General features: G+C 33.8%; 1 pseudogene; it reads left to right on the top strand.

Moving 5' to 3' along the window:
* Positions 1-2887: 2887 nt before the first annotated feature.
* Positions 2888-4958, top strand: LOC100721559 (receptor-interacting serine/threonine-protein kinase 2-like; annotated as a pseudogene).
* The last annotated feature ends 1590 nt before the right edge of the window (positions 4959-6548 follow it).

Raw genomic sequence — 6548 nt, forward strand, 5'->3', positions numbered from 1 at the left:
AAACTGTGGGACAAAATTTCATTGTGTTCTAAATAGTTCTAAAAGAGAGTTTTATAGTGGTGATTTCTCACTTGAGGAAAATGGAATAAAAAAATGAACAACCTAATGCTATACTTGGAACTTCTAGAAAAAGAACAAGTCAAGCCCAAACCCCAAAGAAGGGAAAAAATTACAAAGATCACATTGAAATTCATGCAATTGAGACTGAAAAAGAAAGAATTAATGAATCAAAAAGTTGGTTCTTTGAAAGAATAAATAAAATTGATAAATCCCTAGCAACATTAAAAAAAAAACGAAAGAAAAAAACACAAATTCATGAAACTAGCAGTGAAAAGGGTGATATCACTACAGATCCTGTGGCAATACAGAACATCAATATCTATGTTGAAACTTTACCCTCATAGGATCAAAAACAGAGGAGAAATGGGCAGATTCCTAAAAAGATATAAATTTCCAAAACTGGATCAAGAAAATATAAAACTTCTGAATAACCCAATACTAGTTAATAAAATATAAAATGTAATTAAAACTTAACAACAAAATTTCCAGATGTTGATGGATTCACAGATGAATTCTATAAGAAATTCATTCATTCGTCATTTAATAAATGCAAATTAAAACAATACTGAGAATCATCTCACTCCAGAGAGAATAACTAACATCAAGAAATTAACCAATATCAAATGTGATGAGGCTGTAAAGAAAAGGAACACTTCTCCAATGTTGGCAGGAGTTTAGTTTCATAAAAGCACTGTGGAGATTCCTAAAAACACTAGGATAAGAGATTCCATTTGATTCAGTTATTCTCCTAGGTATTTTCTCAGAAGAACTGAAAACATCATTCCATAGCAGTGGATGTGCAGCCATGTTCCTAGCTCCACAATTTGTAAAAGGTAGATCTTGGAAAAAACCCAAATGCTCATCAACTGAGGAATGGATAAAAAAGATTTAGTACTTTTATACAATGGAGTACTACTCACTTACAAAAATCGGTAAGCTTGAAGCTTTTATAGTAAATGGATGCAACTTAAGACCATACTCATAAGTGAAATAAATTAAACTTGCATTTGTAAATATATTTTCTCCTTAGTGTTAAAACCTGAAAGAGAAAATAATGTCTAAAACATACAATAATAGTTTGAAATTGGTAGTAAAACAACCAAAAGTACTCTACTGAAGGAAACTACTCGAAAGTAAAGAAAAATTGGGATAGGGTAAAGGAAAAAAGAAAGAAGAATATGTAAGATAGATAACTAGACTACTGGTCTCTGTTAGTTCATCAAAAAGATAGTTTTGTGCTTTCATTATTTGATTTTTTATGACTATCTTTTCATATCACCTAATTTGAAGATAACATTGTGCAATATATTAACCAATGTTAATATCTTTTTTTTTGCAATTCTGTATCATCATTTTTATTCTTGTTTTGTTTTAAAATTTAAAAAAAAGAATATACAACCAAATGCACACTCTGGGTTTAAGAATTATAAAACAGATACAATAAGAAAATGAAAACACTAAATGTAGAAGTTTTTAATACAACTATGAACTAAAGCGATATGTTAGAAATACTGTTTCTGGAAGCATAGTTTATCTTTTATGGTCTATTTATTTGCTAAAAATAAGATTTAAATTCAAATAAGTATAATTAATTATTTTTATTTAGTCATTTTCAGGAAATTTTATTAGGAGTTTTTACCTTTTTTCTAACAACTCAAATTTCAGAGATTTTCTTTTACTGTGTAGTAGAGATCATATTAATTTTTGCTCATGGAATAAGAGAGTAATCAAAGTTTATTTTTTGTAACTTTTAATGTGTTCTTTATATAAAATTTGGTGAAAATATATTCCTTCCATCAGAAAATCTTATGAAATATTCCTACAAGGGCTCAGAGGAAGGAGTGGGGCCTTTGGGGATGTGTTGTAAGCAGAAAGACACATGCTCCAGAAGGTAAATCTGTCCCTGCCTTGGCTTTGAACATTTCAGACAGTACAATGCGAGGGAATAAATACCAATTTTATACATTATTCAGATAGTTTCGTATAGCCAAAAAACGCACAAAAGTAACAATTATCATATACTCATGATCAGGGTTATTTAATATATTAAAAGCATACCCTATTTCTATGACTAAACATTGATATACATAGATAGATAGAGAGAGAGATAGAGAAAGATATATATATATATATAGAGAGAGAGAGAGATACTACATACATACATACATACATACATATATACATATATATATCATTACTCCTCATTTAGCCTCCTGGAATTCAATAATAATAGGAATCCATCATGTGCATGGCCACCACTCTTATTTTAAAACTAAACTTGCTCCCTAAAATCAATATTATTTCTATACAAGTAAAAACTAGTTTAATTAATTTTAAAGATGAAGATACTTTGGATTTATTTGTAATGAATTGAACTCTAAAATATTGAGCCAAAATACAGTGAAGTAGTATATTTTTCAATTTATTGTTATTTCGTGTTATAAAGGATTTTATGCTGAGGATTAAAACTTGGTGGTAAATTTATCTAAGGATTCCTTTTCTATTATAAGTACTACACTTTTCTATCGATGCACTAAAAGACATCTAGATATCATTTAGTTTTTGAAAATTATGAATAAATCAGCTATAAATATTCATAAGTAGTTTGTGTGGGGGAGGGGGGTTCTACTTATTTTTGTAAATACACAGGCGACTGATTGATACATAGTACAGTTAAAGTATATCTAGTTTTGCAAGAAACTGCCCAGGCGGGAGGCCACTCAGGGCTCCAGCCTGAGGAGGCTCTGGCCTGGGATGCAGCATGAGTGGTGGGTGGTGGGGCATGGGAAGCCTGGTGACCTAGAGTCTGACGGGACCCAGGCCTGCCATGAACCAGAAACCAATCCACAGTGCAAGGCCTTGGTACCACGGGTTTGCACACCTGCTCTACCTGAGCCACAGCATCTTGAGACCGGTGTCAGCAGCCCTCTATATGGACGGCCGAACCTGGTGGCTGTTAAGTACCTACACATCTATATCCTGCTGCTGGATAGCAAAAGAGATGATGTCTTAAGAGAAGCTAAATTTTTACATAAAGCCTGATTCAGTTTTTCCATTTTGGGGGAATTTGCATTGAAGCTGAATTTTTGGGAACAGTTACTGAATATATGCCAAATGGATCATGCGACAAACTCCTACATAGGAAAACTGAGTATCCTGATGTTACTTGGCCATTAATATTTTGCATCCTGCATAAAATTGCACTTGGTAAAATTACCTGCACAGTATGAATCCTCCTCTACTGCAATATGTCTTGAAGACTCAAAATATCTTGTTGGATAATGAATTCCATGTTAAGATTTCAGACTTTGGTTCACCAAAGTGGTGCATGATGTCACTTTAATAATCATGTGGTAGCTCATCTTCACCTGAAGGAGGGACAGTTATCTATATGCCACCTGAGAACCATAAACCTGAACAAAAACAAGGGCCAGCATGAAGCATTTTATATATATAGCTATGCAATTATCACAAGGGGAGTGATATCCAGAACACAGCCTTCTGAAGTCACCAATCCTTTGCAGATCATGTGTAATATATCATGGGGACATCAACCTGACACTAATGAAGAAAGTTTGTCACTTGATATACATCATCATGCTCTGATGATCTCACTAACAGAACATGGACAGGCACAAAATCACGATGAAAGACTGTTGCAGTCAGTGGTTGCAGGGGGAACAATTATATACAGGACACAGAATTTATAATATTATTTTATGATGATAACACAGAATTAAATAAGGACCAAGGCTTTCCTGAGAGGTGTCATAACTATCTTCAGCAACAATGAAGTCCTGAGCTCCTATAAGGATAACAGTTGAATACATGCCAGGAAGCCAGTGTGACAAGCTTTTCCTGGAGATTAAACACACACAGACACACACACTGTGGAGCCAGCCAGCCAGCAATGCTCAATGTAAGGAGCAGAGCTCTCCCAAGGTGAGTCACAACCACTCTCAGCAAGGTTTCCAGCTCCTCTGATAATAAGGGCCAAATTCATATTGGAGAAGGTAGCCATGACAAGCTCCTCCAGGAGAACCAACAGCTCAAAATAGCAACACTTAGGAAAAGCCACAATGCCCCGCTCTTCTCCACATCCTTGTGCTGGCAACTTCCCTCAGGTGGGCCATCTACACTTTGCACCATGCTGATGTAAATCATCTGGTGTTAAGTTGACCACCAGTTTTTAATCCATAACAAAAACGTTTAAAAAAAAAATGTTCACTAGAACTTGAACCAATTCCAAGAACATCTGAAGAGATAACTTTTCTCAAATCTGTTATTTAAAGAAAACAAAGCTATTGAGTACTTCAAGTACGAGTCACTTATGTGACAAAAAGAAAATGGAATCACCACTCAACATACCTATAAATTATAGTCTGCAGGAGGAACCATGCAGATCAACTTGAAAAGAGCAGCTCCTCTCTTGGAACTTCTAGGCTTCAGTCAACTCTGCAAAACAGCCTCTTCACCACTACCACCCCGGGCAACATTATGTGATCACAAGACCTCCCCGTGCTCTTCAGCAGTAATAAAACCATGCTTGGCTGAGGGAAATTCAGAACACCTGTAGCCTGGTATTGCTCAGCAATGGATCCAAAGCAAAAGGCAAATAACTGAAGAGCCAAATAACTGAAGCCTGGTTCACCAGTCACTGGAAATCCTTCTGTCCAGGGTTTTGCTTATGAAAGAGGACTAGGGACTTATTAATATCAAACCAATAAGGACCTCAAAAGTCAAAAAATTACCAGATACCAGTGATACCCGAGGAGAGAATTTTCCAAAATTGTATTACAAAAAGTTGAAAAATAACAAGCAAATGGGGAATTCATCCTTATGTAGAGATAATTGTGATTTCTAATCACTCTTTACCCCCAAAAAACAAAAGTTTCTAGGTATGTCATTTAAAGAAGAATGTAAGTTTATAAATAGTTATTTAATCTATAGCATCTTGATGTTTTAATAAAATACATGAGTATTAGGGGATAAATATGAGTTTTAGGGGATAGTTATGAGTCCCTTTATGATATTGCAGTATTTTTTTAAAATAATATAAGAAAAATTTGGCATTTTGCTACATTGCTAAAAAAAAAAAAAAAAAAGATACTGCCAAACTATCTTCCAATATGACTGTACCATTTGGTATTAAGCACAAAGATCTCCAGTTGTTCCATGCCCTCCCCAATAGTTTATCACCGTGATTTTATTTATTCTGGTATATATTCAGTAGTATTTCAATTCCTTTATTGCATAAATGATTTTGAGCATTTCTTCATATGCTTCATTTCTTATGATTTTCTGACATCATTTGAAAAGTATTAACTCACTTTTTAATAGGATATTTTGCTGCTGATTTCAACAATTCCTGGTGTACTTTGCATGGAGGCAATTTCTCATAAATGTGTTTTGTGTTTTCTCTCAATGTGTAGATTAGCTAAGTAATGAAATAAGACTTCGTTTCCTTTAAGTCCCTCAAATGCTGCTTATTGTCCTGTGACACTTTTTGTTTAGCAATTTTCAGTAGTGGTTATATATGCAATTTTAAATACATAACACTATATATATATATATATATATATATATATATATATATATATATTCATTCCAGTCCATTATGGTAGCATTGGGTATGTAATATCAGTGTTTGTGTTCTTGGCTCTGACAGTTTTTGTTTCTTTGCTATTTGTTAGGTTTATTTTTCTGTTAATTCATATACTATACATATATGAATAATGTAATTTTATTAATATATAAATTTATATGTAATATATAAATTTCCCAACTCTTTCATCTTTTATACATTACTAAAATGTGCACTTTCTTTAAAATCAGATAATATTCCTACTTCAAAGCCAGACCAAATTCTTCCTTTATGATTTCAGAATTTAAAGGCAGTGCTAAAATTCGCTGCCCCTTTTTGTATGCACCTAGTATAATGTTCTCTTGTGAAATGCACAGAACTGGTAAATGTGATTCAATATCACTCCTATGGGTTATATCCTTTCAGTTGACTTTAGAATTCATGAAAAGAGAGATTATTCATGTGGACCTAACATTATCAGGTATGCTTTTAAATATTTTGTGTCCTTCCTGCAATAATATTTGCTGATTGCAAGCGAGAACTGTGGAGGTTAATTGGCACAGAACTACAGGATGCCTTTGGGAAATAAAAGAGAGCTGGAGCTGATAGTTAGCAAGTGAACAGCGCTTTCAGCTCTGCAGAATGAAGGAGCTGAGCTTTGCCAACAATCAGAAAGCTCGATAAAGGTCTTCAAGTTACAGAAAGAAATACAGTTTAGCACCACGTTATTGTCAATCTTGTGAGTTCTCAAAGAAGGCAGTTATGTCAACCATTCTAGGACCTCTGAACTAAGAAAAGAATGTAGATTTATGTTGTTTAAAGATGCTAACTCTAAAGCAATATGTTAGCAGTAAAATAGCCAATGTAAATATCATATCATGTCAGTCAGGATATCCAATCCATG

This window comes from Cavia porcellus, unplaced genomic scaffold (assembly GCF_034190915.1).
Source record: "Cavia porcellus strain 051 isolate PalLab524CR breed Dunkin Hartley unplaced genomic scaffold, mCavPor4.1 scaffold_4, whole genome shotgun sequence".
NCBI classification, from domain to species: domain Eukaryota; kingdom Metazoa; phylum Chordata; class Mammalia; order Rodentia; family Caviidae; genus Cavia; species Cavia porcellus.